At 37.1% G+C, this 16,137-nt stretch overlaps 1 long non-coding RNA gene across 1 annotated transcript; it reads left to right on the top strand.

Annotated features, from left to right (window-relative positions):
* The first annotated feature begins 9,007 nt into the window (after positions 1-9,007).
* On the top strand, positions 9,008-13,106 carry LOC147762314 (uncharacterized). Its single transcript, XR_015334061.1, has 2 exons — positions 9,008-11,035; positions 11,671-13,106. It is a non-coding gene; the product is annotated as an uncharacterized LOC147762314 (long non-coding RNA).
* Positions 13,107-16,137: the final 3,031 nt, after the last annotated feature.

Below are 16,137 nucleotides of genomic sequence, written 5' to 3'. Positions count from 1 at the left end.
TTAGATCGATCTACTTTAGATCGACCTAACTCCCTGGGGGTTCACGCTAAATAGCTGTCAACCTAGCAGACACGAAAGTTAATTACCCCCTTACAGCTTGTAGTAGGCTTACAGCTTGTAGTAGGCGGACATTTAAGCCGGATTATCTGACAGTAATGTAGTGAGACTCCCCGCGGGGATAGATCGATCTAAAAGCTCTGGGAATACAGCCAAGCCACTGATGATCTCCCCGCATCCACACGCGCCATTAAACGGATTAAATCTCGGCTTCGTATGCAGGGGCGACACGTGTGGAGACGGGGGGACCATCATGAGATTAATCAGCTATGCTTTTGAGGCCCCATTCAGAATAGGAGACTAAAAAGTCCGAGGGTCAAATATGGCCGACCCACTTGAATACTTCCCCACGGGATGTCTATTCAGTGTCTATTAGCGGATTAAACGGCAAGCTTTGTATTGGGTCGCCATATTTGACCCTCGGACTAGTTAGTCCTCTATTCTGAATGGGGCCTGAGTGGTTGGCTATATTTGATCCGTGGTTCTGTTAGCCCGCGGATCAACTTCTGAATGCGCTCTATGTCGCTTTAGTCCCAGGCGTTTCACACTGCAATACAAAGTTATAATTGTGACAGGTCGTGCAAATCCTGTACTTTTTACATTCCTATAGTGAGGATAACTAGCAATGGAAGCAATGTTAAATTGTATTTCCTAAATTTATTTTAGGTTTATTTGTATATTGATGATTCTTGGAAGTTTTTTAATGATGTGCTATGTATTTTTTATATAATTTTAATCATTGAGAATATGGTAATTGACAGGAATTATATATTGCCAGTTTGACTTTTTATTTTCCGTTTTTTCCTCCATCCTCTTATTTATAAACATGGTTTTGCAAATTTAAAATGAGATTCTGCCAAGAAACATTGAGGGTATCGACATACATACAAGGGGTTTTTTTTTACAAAATAATAAAAGAAATAAACATGACGTCAAAAACTTGCACATCGGTACTTGAGGCTTTTATGGAATTTACAATACGTGGCGTAACCTCGCTTTAGAGCGGTCTTATGTTACAAGACATTTTTAACCTTAAAGATGAACACAAAGTCAATTTTTCGCCTCAAAAGCCAACCAAACGCCAGCATCTAGTTTCAAGTAGTATAACTAAGAGAATTGCCAAAAGGCATTGTATAATTTTACCTGAAAATGATGTTTGAACGGATTTTTCTGCTAGCATTCTACGTATGTCAATGGGTTATAAGTCGGTTGAGTCAATAGCTTAACGCAAATTCGCTTGTTTTCAATGATGGCAAAACATAAGTAGTTCGTTTTTCTAAAGATGCAGAAAAATTACTATTATTAAAGTACTATTAGAAATCGGCAACAGTAAGGTCACGACAAAAGATGAGGTTAAAAACCTAGAAGTAACTTTTGATAACCTGGTGCAATATGGTCGATACCAGTAAAAAAATACAGAACCACTTTCTATGGTCTTTAAAAATCTCCAAACTATCCCATATCCTTGACAAGGCGAAAAAAGTCCTGGTGTTGTTTGAATTCCTCATCAAAGGTGTCTTGCCTCTGTGAGTGTGTGTCTGCTTGTGCAGATAATAAATGCACTGATGGGCAAGGACGTCCTATCCTGACAGAGGTGCCTCGCCTTTGTATATGTATATCTGCTCGAGACAAGCCACAATGAAGAAATACGTTAACAAGTGTCTCGCTCGTGGCGATTTTTGTAATCACACAAAAGCAGTTCGCTTTTGTGGCTGCGGTGCTTCCAGAGTGTAGTGAGGCGGTGAGGACAGTCACCTGAGTGTGCTAAGGTCACTAATGTGAGCTATGGAGTTCAGACAACGACGTGTTGGTTGCTCATTAAAGCACTCTCTTGTCAAAGGACAATGGGTCGCGCCGTGCTTTATTTCGTGTAAAGTAATTGCTCTACTTTTGATCACTTGCTTTTTTTGTGACGTATAAAAAATAGCCCCTTATGAATAGCTTGTTACTTCAGACTGAAGTTAACTGAGGAATCTCCTGTAATGGCTCCGTACAGATCCAGTGCGATGCCATCTGCGCGCGGGCAGATTTAATTGCTTCCATCTGGCCAAAAGTCACGGGGTGGCTTTTTCAAATTTCCTTATAATATCTGCCTCCCTGGTAGAGGGTATAATAGGACGGTCACTGGACTTTAAGCATTTTAATGATTTTAATGATTAAAATCAACCTACGAGTTTCAGTAATCGCGCAGGAAAAAAATGAACACGTATAAGAAGAATGAAACATTTTCAAGTTTTATTGCATACTTTCTTCAGTCATCACGCAGAAAAGAAGATGAAAAGAAATTAGTAGAAATGAATATTTCAGGTTTTATTTCATACTTGCAGTTATAACAATTAACGGAGGTTACTGTGACATAAGTTAGCTTTCATAGTTTACATTTTCTACATCTCTAGGGTAATTTTCTTTGAATTTTGACCAATACAACTTTAACAATTTCTGAAGGAATCTGAGTTCCAGATAAGGATTGGGTCTTTTCTTCCATGGTCGTCTTTATTAGGATGAATATCCAGCTTCGAACGACCCATCCTTTAAACATGGGATGGGCCAGTGGGGGTGTTTCATGGTGAGGGACTTAACGTCCACCGTTCACTTAACAGATTTACAGCCCATTTATCCGGTAGTACTTGCTTGCGTTTTGCTTGGTATTCTGGCTGCCAAATTCTGAGAGAATTCAGAACTAGCCAACGGCTTCAAGAACCTCTCCAGCTGCTCATCTTTAATGTCAACTTTAAAAAGATTTTTGTTGGAATTTCCATTAATTGAGACAGAGAGACGCCGTTTTCCATTGTTACTTCTGAGTTATGTTACCTGCTGAATGACACAGATAAGTGACGCTATTGGTGTGACCGCGTGTTACCTGCCTCGCCAACTATCTGTTCTATTGCTCGTAAAACTCAGCGCCTCGTACTTTATCTATACCATAGTCGAGTGAGAACTCTATTTGGGGGTGTTTGGCTCATGTCTTGGTTAAACTACTTCTTATCAAAATAACACGGTCCAAGACTGGGCCCCAGCATACGTGTGTTTTGACAATGCCCCTAGTTAAAAGCTGAAGGTTACTTTCGGGACGCTCGAGTTTGGAGAATGGTGCTGTAATTCCCTTGGATATGTTTATTTCACGTATGTGTGAGGGAATTATTTGACGTGTCACGGTTTTACAGTTCTGATCTGATATAAAATAACTGTTAGCCGTGGACAATGTACTGTTTTTGGCTTGCGTGGTGTGGGGCGTCTCACCTCAGTGTGGGGTAGAGAGAAGTGTCTCACCTCTGTACGAGTTTGACCTAAAGAAATCGGTCGTACGAGAGACATAAAGAACGATAGGGCAGAGGGGGTGGACTGGGCTCCGTATCTCGAAAGGTTCGCTATGTTGCGCACGTGCGCAAGTGTCTCGATTCCATAACCGATTCTATTTCGAGATACGGGGCCCATGGAATCGAGACGCTTGCGCACGTGCTAAAGTGTCTCGATTCCATGGCCCCGTATCTCGAAATAGAATCGGTTATGGAATCGAGACACTTGCGCACGTGCGCAACATAGTGAACCTTTCGAGATACGGAGCCCTGGTTGCAGAAAGCGTTTTTCGGTCAACAAGTGACCTTGCTGGAAAGGGCAGGACATGTCAAAAGAATGAAGGACAATAGGTGGACAATCAGGCTTACAGAATGGACCCCAAGGTATGGACAAAGAAAAAGAGGAAGGCCGGTCAAACGATGGAGGGATGAATTAGATGACTACTGGAAGTCTTGGAAGAAGAAACCTTGGCCAAACTGGAAATCTGAAGCTCAGGATAGGAAACAATGGAAAAAGCATGCTGAGGCCTTTGTCCAACAGTGGAACACTATAAGCTCTAAATGATGATGATGATGATGATGAAGTGACCTTAATCAACTACAGAGTCCTAGTGATGGGGGATGGGGGTGGGGGTTGAGAAAAGGGGTGGTAAGTGGTCAGTGCTGAATTCAACGCAATGGTTTTCCCAGGAGAGAGGGGAAAAAGTGGTGGTGTTGTTGGAATTCCTCATCAAAGGTGTCTCGCCTTTGTGGGTTTGTGTCTAATTGTGCAAGGTCTCGTCCTGACAAAGGTGTCTCGACTTTGTATATGCGTATCTGCTCGGCAGATCACAATGAAGAAAAACGTTAACAAGTAACGTAAAACGTAAAAGTATCTCGCTTTTGTGGCTGCGGTGCTAACAGATGGCAACACATTGAAGTGGGGTGGTGAGGACAGTCACCTACGTGTGATGTGGTCACTGTTGTGAGCTATGGAGTTCAGACAACGACGTGTTGATGCTCAATAGTCGGGTGAGAAGTGCCGAGTGAGAACGCACCCTGGGAATGAAAGTGCACCCCATGGCCAACCCGTCTCCGGACAAAAAAACATCAACGGGAAAAAGTCTAAAACAGGAGGAAGCCGCCTCAGTTCAGGTCCATTCACCAGTGACCACAAAACAGAATCGGCACCCAAACACCTACACCCTCTGATATCAAAAGAGACTGGCTAAATTTATCACGTAGAATGAGGAACCGATGAAAATTCTACGAAAAAAGAATAGTGGGAGCTGTTTTAAAACACGCTCAAACCACACCCCAAACGTCTGGCTAGAATCATGTCTAGACGCCAAATTAAATTTTTCACATATTGGCATTTTCAAGGTGTGACTTCGAACCGCCATGGGCTTGAAGACCTTTGCAAGGCACATTTTCTTGATAGCCATGATCCTTTTTTTTTTAATTAAAAATTGATGGTCATTATGCTGTTAAACATTATGTAATATTGCATCAAAATTGAAGAAAACCCCGCCGCCATGATGACCATTAAGGGAAAACCATGTTACTTATGGATCTTAAAGGTACTGTACATACGAACCGAGCATTGGTGGAGCGTGGATTCCCAGTAACACATGTAAACCACTTCTACTAGTTTCTTATACGACTCAAAAAATACCGACATGCCAAGGGATAGATCACTCGATCACTCTGAACAGACCACTCGAGCAACCATAAAAGAGCTTTAGACTGCTCCTTTCTTTAAAGTTTTGGTCGGAAATTTAACCTACCTTCGTGACCTACTTTTCTGCCCCATTGACATACAGCATAGAATGCTAGCAGAAAAATCCGTTCAAACATCATTTTCAGGTAAAATTAAACAACGCCTTTTGGTAATTCTCTTAGTTATACTACTTGAAACTAAATGCTGGCATTTGGTAGGTTTTTGTAACAAAAAATTGACTTTGTATGCATCTTTAAAATAAATAAATAAATAAATAAATAAATAAATAAATAAATAAATACTACAAAAAAGAAAAAGAAACAAAGGGCTAAAATGCAGCCTGAGTTGGAAAATCAGTATAATGGGCTTCTCTTTCTGGAAGTTATACAATTTTGTGAAATTTTCACTTTTCACATATTGGCATTTTTACTGTGGGATTTAGAACCCCCACGGGCATGAAGCTGAATGGTAATGAACTTTTCTAAATGTCCACTTTTTTTAGTAGATAATCAAAAATTGGTAGTAATTATACAGTTAGTCATTATATAATATTGCATAAATATTGACAAAAACCTACTTTATGCTCTGCCACCACAAATGTTCAAAAAACTTTAACTTACAAGAATGATAATTATGATTGACATACAGCTTAAATTAGAAAAAAAAACTATTGGAATATCATTTTTTAAATTTATGCAATTCTTTTTTTGTTAATTTTTCATTTTTCTCATTCTGCCATTTTAAAAGTGTGGACTTGATCTCTCTTAGGCCTGAAGCCTTATGCTTGTTGTACATTTTACATACATCGGTAGGCCTATAACCTGTTGTTCATAATTAAAATTTGGTTTTGACTTTGCAGTTAAACATAATGTGCCAGTTTCATTGTATCATAATTGACAGTAGCCTATTTTGTGCATTATTATTTCCTGCTTTTTGTCTGTACATATGGCAGTTTTGCTGCCTTTTTAATTTTTTTCATTTTATTCATTTCATATTTCATCATCAGTGTATTAAAATACGAAGCTTGTATGAAATAATACACCTTTTTTGTATGTAAACTCATAAATGTCAGGAAGTCGCATTCTAAAAGTCATTGAAAAGTTCATGAATTAGAGCTTCAGAAGTCCTTGAATTTGTTTTTATATTGTTGTATGGACCCTGACACGGTTCAGTCACGTGATCGAGCAGTTATCATGAATATCTTCATCATTGCATCAAGATATTTCAGCATTCATATTTTCATTTATGAAAAATGTTTGTATGATATTACACTAAAGTATTCACTCTCTTTATTTCTTTACCAGATGCTATTAAAAGACGGGCCTACTACATGTCTGAGAAGCATCAAGATGCTCTAAAACAAGCAAACAAGGTGGACGGACAAAGGCAAAAAATTATGAATGAGAACAATAAGGTATTTTGTTACACCTGGCCCATTTAAACCGGATGGCCCAAATGGTAGAGTGCCCGCCTCAGGTACAGTAGGTTGTATGACCCCAGCCTGGTCATACCAAAGACCATTATAAAAATGGTACCTACTGTCTCCTTGCTTAGCACTCAGCATATAAATGTTGAAGTAGCTGGGAACAAATCCAGTACTGTTGACTGACTGCATGGTAACAGAAGGCTTACGCTTAACATGTTTACCCTCTTTAAATAAAGTTCAAAATGAAAAATAAAGTAAAAAAAAAAGTAGTCACTTGTCCTACTGTTCAGGCCCAATCGAGAATTCACTCGCTTTATTTTTTTACCAGATGGCATTAAAAGATGCTTCGTGCCTGAAAATTAGGACAATGCTGTAAAACAAGCAAACGGACTGGAGGGACTTATGAAAAAATATGAAAGGAAGGAGGTACTATTACAGGACCCTTTTTAAACCTTGTAAAATGACTGTTTTACGTATGTTGATGGTTTAAGTACCTAGTTTGAAAAAAAATGCTTTAAATATGATAAAAGTTGAGCGTTCACTTGACAGACGATTCCAGGTAAACTACTCCCACAAGCCCAGGAGGTTACGCCTGTATAGTAGGACTTAAGCATCTTGCAAAAACTAGATTTAGAGAACATTTTCTGGATCTTTCTTGGATTATCAAAAAAGATTTTAAAAAATAGATAAATAAATAAATAAATAAATAAATAAATAAATAAATTTCCTTGGATTATAAAAAAAAAACTTTCAAAATGCAAGCACATCTTGCACATAAATGTTTTAATGGAATAAATGATAAAGTTTATACCAGTGGGCTATTATATATCTTTTCACATATATAGGTAACAGCCATACAAAGGATCGTCTTTTACACCTTTCCAAAAAACACGAGAGGTCTAGGAAAGGTTTGAAAAGATAATGAGCACCTTTCAGGATATACAAAAGCTGATTTTTCGTGCAGTAATATATTTATCATTCTTACTCTTCTGGATGACTGACTACATTCACTAACTATATGATACTACCTGAGTATAAGGTGAATAGTATAACTGATTTAATACATTTGTAGCAAAGATGGGGGCTTAGAAACAAGACCAATTATATAAAGGGGGTATGGAAATATGAAACCACTATAGACCTGGTTCTACTGCTACGAAGAAAAAACTTGTATGAAAGTTGAATGAACGAACAGGTTTCAGTGACAGATCCAGGGTTATTTGAAACGGGGGTCCGCAGATGCGAGCCCCCCCCCCCCCCCCCTAACGCAACAGTTGAAGGACAGCGTAATCACAGCATATGTACCACGCATCGTAGCATAATTTCCCTTAATAATAAAATCATCATTAAGTCAAAAATATTTTCGCGATTTAATAAAGCTACAATATTCTAATTTACCTAGAACGGTATATTTATTTAAAAGGAGGCTAACTGAAACATATACTTAAGTTCAATTATTTGTTTGTGAAAATTGCCCATGTCACCCTATTAGTTTGGAGGGCTAAGCTGGATCAAGCGTATATTATACACTGCACGTTGTCAAGGCGTCATAAACCTTGCTTTCACTGGTCCGTTTTCGTTCCTGGGGCCGGTTTCACAAAGCAGTAGTTAGTTAGCGATCGGTAGTTAGCCTCTCGCTAGTTATAGTGCCGTTTCACGAAGCAGTCGCTAGTTCTCTCGCTCGTTATTGTCTCGTTGTTGCCTTGGATATTTAACGACTGGTCAGACCAGTCGCTAGCTCTAGAATTTCATCGTACGCATGCGTAATGAGTGAAATAAAAAGGTTGCTTAGTTACCGTTGTCTGTCGTTTGTCTTTGTATCCAATATGGCGGCTACTTTTCTCAATCGGCAATCCTCGGCTCATTCCGCAAGCTCCATACTATTGTCGAGTGCGGAGACATCCGAGTAGTTCCGAGTGTACTTTTCTTGCTATCCGTACCGCCAGACGGCAACGTAGACTACGACGTTTTCATGAAAGGCAGAATCTATTAGAATATACACACGATGATGCAATTTACAAGAGGTTGCGCCTAGCTGTGACAAAAAGAGCGGCAAAAAGGTGGTGGAGATCCTTTACGACGACCTCAAAGCAGACGTTCTTATGCATTTTCAGCCACCAAAAATTGGAGAGTTAGTGCTTTCGTGACACTTTTACGCAAGAGTTCCACTTCCGGCAGACGGTTTCGAGACTACGGTGAGTAACGAGAGAACTAACGACCGAACTTTACGACTGAACTTAGCGATGAGTTAACTACTGCTTCGTGAAACACCCTTCGAAAATCGCTAAGTTTGCTCGTTAGCGAGGTAGTTCAGTAGTTAGTAGTTCTAACTAACTACTGCTTTGTGAAACCGGCCCCTGGTCTGTACCTGTGGAGTAATAACTCGAGACTCACTTTGTACTTTATAAATGGGGGAGTGAAGTTACAACCCGGGATTCGTTATCTATTTTTTATTTATTTTTCTGCAGGGTTGACATTGCTAAAGCAGCTTGATGTAAATATTGTCACCATTCGTTTTTTTTTTGGAACAAGTTTTTTATGTACAGACACAGATGTGTCTGTACATATAGCCGTCACCTGCGTCTGTCGTCGCCGTTGCCGTTGCCGTTGCCGTTGGCGTGCACTTTTACCGTAAACACGATAAGTGGAAAATGGTTTTACGTTTTGACTTGAAACTTACAGAACTGATGAATATTCATAATATTCAGGTCAAGTTCGAAAATCAGCATGATCGGGCCATTTTTAGGGAAGTTATGCTGTTTTTTCACTTTTTTCAGCATATATGCAACACCGTAAACACGATAAGTGGAAAACGGTTTTACGTTTTGACTTGAAACTTACAGAACTGATGAATATTCATAATATTCAGGTCAAGTTCGAAAATCAGCATGATCGGGCCATTTATAGGGAAGTTATGCTGTTTTATCACTTTTTTCAGCATATAAATGCAACACCGTAAACACGATAAGTGGAAAACCGTTTTACCTTTTGGTTTGAAACTTACAGAACCGATGAATTTGTATAAAACGCAGGTCAAGTTCAAAAATCAGCATGATTGGGTCATTTTTAGGGAAGTTATGCTTTTTTTCACATTTTCTCTGATTCAATTCTTAGGCATGTTAATAGTCTCATTATTGAACTAATAAGATATGTAAAAGTGTTTTTTTGACATTTCCTGCATCTTTACAACATTGTTAGTTGATAATGTAAAAATGATGGTAAACTTGTTATCGTGTATTGTGTAATGAAGTGTCAAAAATGGAAATAAACACATATCATTGCAGTTTGTCAGATTCAATCATCCACTATGTTCAGAATCTCAGAATGGAGGAAATTGGACATTTAATACTGTTCTATTGATATTTTTCCCATCTCATCAATTTTCTTAGTTGGTCATATAAAAATGGCAGTAAACTGTTAATTTTGTTTTATGTTAAAAAAGGGTTAAAAATGGAAATAAACCCATTTCAGAAAAGTGCTGTCTTGTTTACATTTTGGCATTTTCAAGATGTGACTTCGAAGTTCCATGGGCCTGAAGACCTTTGCTAGTCACATTTTCTGAATATCCATGATACTACTATTTTATTATTAAAAACTGGTGGTCATTATGCTGTTAAACATTATGTAATATTGCATCAAAATTTGAAGAAACCCCTATTTTGGGCACTGCTCCCATGATGACCATTTAAGGAAAATCATGTCACTTACTGTTCTCAAACTTACAGGAAAGTTTTTTGTGAAAATTTAATTTTTCACATATTGGCATTTTCAAGGTGTGACTTTGAAGTTCTATGATCCTGAAGACCTTTGCTTGTCACATTTTCTGAATGTCCATGTTACTAATATTCTATTATTAAAAATTGATGGTCATTATGCTGTTAAACATTATGTAATGTTACATTAAAATTTGAAGAAACCCCTATTTTGGGCACTGCTCCCATGATGACCATTTAAGGAAAATCATGTCACTTACTGTTCTCAAACTTACAGGAAAGAAACATGGGACTAAAATACAGCTTCAGTAGGCAATGCAGTCTGTTTGGTAATTTTTTCTGGCAGTTAAACAGTTTTTTGTGAAAATTTAATTTTTCACATATTGGCATTTTCAAGGTGTGACTTTGAAGTTCTATGATCCTGAAGACCTTTGCTTGTCACATTTTCTGAATGTCCATGTTACTAATATTCTATTATTAAAAATTGATGGTCATTATGCTGTTAAACATTATGTAATGTTACATTAAAATTTGAAGAAACCCCTATTTTGGGCACTGCTCCCATGATGAGCACTTAAGGAAAATCATGTCACTTACTGTTCTCAAACTTACAGGAAAGAAACATGGGACTAAAATACAGCTTCAGTAGGAAATGTAGTCTGTTTGGTAAATTTTTCTGGCAGTTAAACAGTTTTTTGTGAAAATTTAATTTTTCACATATTGGCATTTTCAAGGTGTGACTTAGAACCTCCACGGGCTTGAAGACCCATGCTAGTCACATTTTCTGAAAATCCATGATACGTATATATTATAATTAAAAATTGATGGTCATTATGCTGTTAATGTCATAATAACTCTTCATTTTGGCCAAAAATTGGATTTTCCTGGAGTAAACAGCAATTTTCCCGTACTTACCAATGGTCAGCGACCCCATTCCTGCATTCAAAGTTAATCCAGGGTTTTTTTCCTAAACGTACGGTTTTTTGTTAAAATCTCTTAAGAGATTTTAACTGACGGAGCTCTCTCTGACATCGCATAGTCACTGTTGACCTACTTAAAACCGCGGGAAAAGCAGACAACAACAACACTATATAAGATTCATGAGATATATTCGTCTTTTTGTTAAAAATACATTATTATCCACAATGTGTGCCATTCTGGGCTTTTCGTTATCCGACGCACTGTACAAAAACTCGCAACTTACGTCTGCGTCTGCATTAATGCGTTTGCCGCCATATGTTATTTTGGTCTCGAATGAACGCGAGAATCCGCGTGACACCATTACGTCATTAGCAACGAATGCCTTGATGACCAGGAAGAAAAGCATCGTAAGCCCTATTGACAAGCACAGATTTTAGTTTTACTACAATAACGGCCGTTTTAGTGGTAAAATACAATAGAATATATTTCCATGCGTTGTTTACAATGTATTTCATGCGGAATTTTGAATCTCAAAGGAAGAGTTATTATTGCTTTAAGCATTATGTTATGTTGTATCAAAATAGAAGAAAACACAATTTTGGGTGCTGCTGCCATGATGACCATTATGGGAAAACCGTGTTACTTATGACTGTCAAACTTTCAAAAAAGAAACACAGGACTAAAATGCAGCCTGAGTTGGAAAAGCAGTCTAATTGGCTTCTTTTTCTGGAAGTTATACATTTTAGTGTAATATTCAGTATCATTTTGGCATATTCATTGTGGGACTCAGAGCTCCCATGGACATGAAGCCGAATGGTAATCAAATTTTCTACATGTCCATGCTATTTATTGTCAATAATCAAAGATTGGTGATAATTATTCTATAATTTATTATGTAATGTTACATCAAAATTGACAACAATATTTTTGCGTTGCTACTGCAAACATTATGAAAAGAAAACTTATTATTATTTTTAACTTACAAGTATGATTTTTAGGATTGGCATGCAGTTCAAATTAGAAAGCCAGGTCAATTGGGTTTTCATTTATTATTGAATTTATGCATTTTTTGTGAAATTTTCATTTTTCTCATTCTGGCACTTTCTAAGTATAAACTTGAACTCCGATGGGCCTGAAGCCTTATGCTTTTAATTTCGTCTGTGTTACCTGTTGTGCATAAGTTGATGTTGACTGTGCAGTTAAACATAATGTATTATTGCATCAGGATTGGTAGTCTCCTATTTTGGGCATTATGGTTTTGTGCTTTTCTTAAAGTGTGACTTATGGGCCTAAAGACCTTTGAGTGGGTCAGTCTGTAAATTACCCTTGGGTATCACTAGATTAATTTCAGAGTTATAAAGTCATTTGCCTTAATAGGCCATTAAATGAGATTACATAAAGCACACTTGTTGATATTTCCCTGTAAACTCCCAAAGGTAAAGCTCTCTGCTAGATTAATAATAAGGAAGCAGTGATAATTATGCAGGTAAATTTTGTTTAATATTGCAAATAAGTTTTAAATAATATATATATATATATATATATATATATATATATATATATATCAAACTGGAAGATTAAAAGTTTGAATAGCATCTTCATTGGAATTATATTTACCTCAAGCTCTGCCAAGGAGGTCATATTTTCACCCCCGTTTGTCTGTCATCCACATAACACAAAAAGTTATGGACTGATTTTGCAGAAATTTTCAGGAACTGTCGGAAGTGGGCCAAAGAGGACAATGATTAATATTTGGTGGTGGTCTGGAACAATAATCAATCAATTATCAATAATAATCAACAATTGCTGCCTTGGCAGAGGTCTGCACTCTCAAAGTGCTTTTCTAGCTTTGTTATGTTTTCCTTTATCATTTTTTCTCAAACACTTGCATTTGTGACTTTTAACTCTCATCTGCCTGGGGCTCTGCACATTTTCTGTATTTCCACATAAGCAGTTGTATTGTTTTTTATGTCTTTAAACATTATGTAATATTATTTTATGCACTGTCATCATTTTTCAAATATTGAGAGTTTCATAATGTGAATTTGAACTCTCATGGTCCTGAAACTGTAATTTTATTGAAGGGGTGGACCATCTTCTGGGTCTTCCTGAAGACAGTCAGGTTATTAAGTTTATATTGACTGGTATCTATTTTTTTCTGTTGGAAGACCATCAAAATGGAGGATGGATCAACATAGATACTTTGTAATACTGTCAGAAAATATCTCTGGGTCCGCTCCTGTTATTGACCATGTTACCTGTTGTGCAAGATTAAAATTCAGTGTTGACTGACAGTGCTATTATAAGCATTATTTATTATTGCATCAAAATTGACAAAATGACCTTTTTTGCATCTTTATTTTCTGTTTTTTGTCTGTACATTTGACAGCTTTGCTGTCTTGTTTTTACATATTACCTTCATATGGATAACAATATATGAATAAAATGTGCAAATTCCGTACGTTATCGTAAAGTTTCCAAGGATAGTAAAATAATGAATGATATATGGCAGCGAGAAAATGTGAAGAGGGGACCTACCGAAACGCACAAATGGGCATCTCTGTTCGCATACAATTTTATTAAGATCAAATTCGTAATGTTTTTGCAACAGATTTGGGGTAGTAACTTGTTTGCCCACATATTGACTAAGTCTGAGTAGTAGTAATTAAGCACAGACAATGTGCTTATCATATTCGCAATGTTTTTGCAGCAGATTTGAAGCAGGATAGAGATGCTGTGAAAATGAGCTGTAGAAAAGCAGCTAATCAATAGTTATCAAGCCTGGTTGCTACATGTATATTTCTACCTCGCTATAACTTACATATAAAACGTGGAAGGCTGCTACCGTAACGCATGCTACTTAAGTAGTGGCACCCTGTACCCGGCTGTGTATTGGGTACCCTAATATTGGTGCTGCTTTTTGTTTCGGGTGCTGTGTCACATGTACAGGTGTCGATAACGTTTTTGTTTAAGAAGAAGGATAATCACGTGCAACATGTTGTTAGGAAATTAACGGAGTTGGAGTGTGCTTACCTTGATGCCAAGTCAGTCTCTTCCAACAGAACATGCAGGAAGTAGCATCATAGACCTGTGCGATGCTTTTCCAAATGGTTTAGGTTAGAGACCCCCCCCCCCCCCTCCAGCTACCTCTGACCTTCCCATTATATTTTTGCATCGTGACAGATGTCTGTTTTTAATTATAATGGTTTAGTTAGTTGCACGTTGTATTAATACAGCTGGTTAAGATAAAATATGAAAAAAGTGATAACTTCGATAACTTCATGAAATTGTAAAGTAAAACGCGATTAGTGTCCCTTAGTAGTTTAATCACTCTCTTGCTTTGTATAATGAGCGTTGTTTTATATAGGCCTAGGTATGCTTGCAGCCTAGAAGTTCAGTTTATGCAGCGGCATACTTTCACCGCTGCCAGTTTGATAAAACTAATGACTTACATGACCTCACTATCCAATTTAATGAGACGAGCTGATGAGAAATGAGAACATGCAATAATCTTCTTAATGTTACCTTACTGGTGGCTTACTGCGTGCACGTAAGGCACCTGACAAGATATCTAACATAAGATAAGATAAGAGTTTATTTAGCCTGTTAAATAAATGCTTCGATCTTTTCAATGTGTAAATTGTAAATTTTACAGATAGGCTAGTGCATGTTATCAAATTAATTAATTTATTCTATAAAGCAGAACACTCCTATTGAGTGGTAGCAACAAAATTGCAGAGGCCACCTTGTGGTGCACAGAAATATATATTTTTAGCCGGCTGTCTTGTTTATTGATCGGCAGAGCTAAGTAATGGACACTGAAACAAAATTTTTATCAGACATGAAAGCAACTGTTTTTTAACACGTCTGTAAACATTCATTCATTCATTGTCATAAATTACAAAGGAAGAGATTTCTATACAGTCGTAAGTGGTCATTAATCACTGTCTTTGACGCATTCACGTAGCCTCTATCACTGGTGTTAAGAATGTCAATACGTCAGGATTTTTTATATATAAACAATACATGATCCTTATGAAAATCAAATCAGTTCATTATGGGTCTATCATCTATCTACAAAAAAAAAAAAGTTTGGAACAAAAATCTCTTTTACCATCATTTATTTTCGTTTTGATCTTCCATCGTCGCAAATCGGAAATGGCATGTCTTTTTGATTATTGTATCCTCAGGCTCAAGACTATTACAGTTTTATACCTTAAAAGGTATAATTGAGTGTCATCCGCATTTATGTGGTAGCCAATAACAATAATAATTATTATTATTATTGAAAGAATCGGAATTTTTTATATTATTTTTACAACATTTGACTATTATTTATTACCACTGCTAGGCTAAAGGTTGTACATTCAGTCGAGGTATGCTGATGAACATCGGGTTTCTAGAAGCGATGAAACACGGGAATTTTTCCTGCATTGTATTTCACGACGTGGACCTTCTTCCCGAGATGGACAATCTGTATAGCTGCTCCGCCACACCCAAGCACATGTCCGTGAACATATAAACACATATAACTATGGGTAGATATGGTTGTTTTAAGTTTTGGAGACTGCAAATAATGCAAAATGCAACTCGAAATTAATTGTGATATGCTACTAGGATGTTACTGATATTAGGCCTCCTTTTTATAAAGAAAAAGAAGCTCGCAAAGCATAGGCTGCTATAGTGTAGCCTGGCTTTCAGAGACGACGTGGGACAATGATTTTCTTCATTTTAACATTTTATATTTTGTACTTAGTGTATCTGCATTGAGAAGAGGAACACTGACAGTAAAATAAAATTCTTATTCATATTCATATTGCGGATCTGACCTGGAGTTCGTGATATATAGTAATGAGGAAATACAAGAGGCTTTTAAAATATTTTGTAAGAAAACTTTGTGTAGGCCTACATGTCAGAAGCTGTTGTTAGCCTTTTTTAGCATTTGAAAAGTCCGTTCTGTTTTTCAATTTAGCACTTTGATAAGATATAGATCTGTTAGAATTTTGTATTAATTCTGGAAAATCA

Source organism: Lingula anatina, chromosome 4 (assembly GCF_051362555.1).
Source record: "Lingula anatina isolate TDL-2025a chromosome 4, LinAna3.0, whole genome shotgun sequence".
In the NCBI taxonomy this organism is placed as follows: Eukaryota; Metazoa; Brachiopoda; class Lingulata; order Lingulida; family Lingulidae; genus Lingula; species Lingula anatina.
The sequence above is the reverse complement of the archived record's forward strand: the minus strand, read 5'-3'. Positions and strand labels throughout refer to the sequence as shown.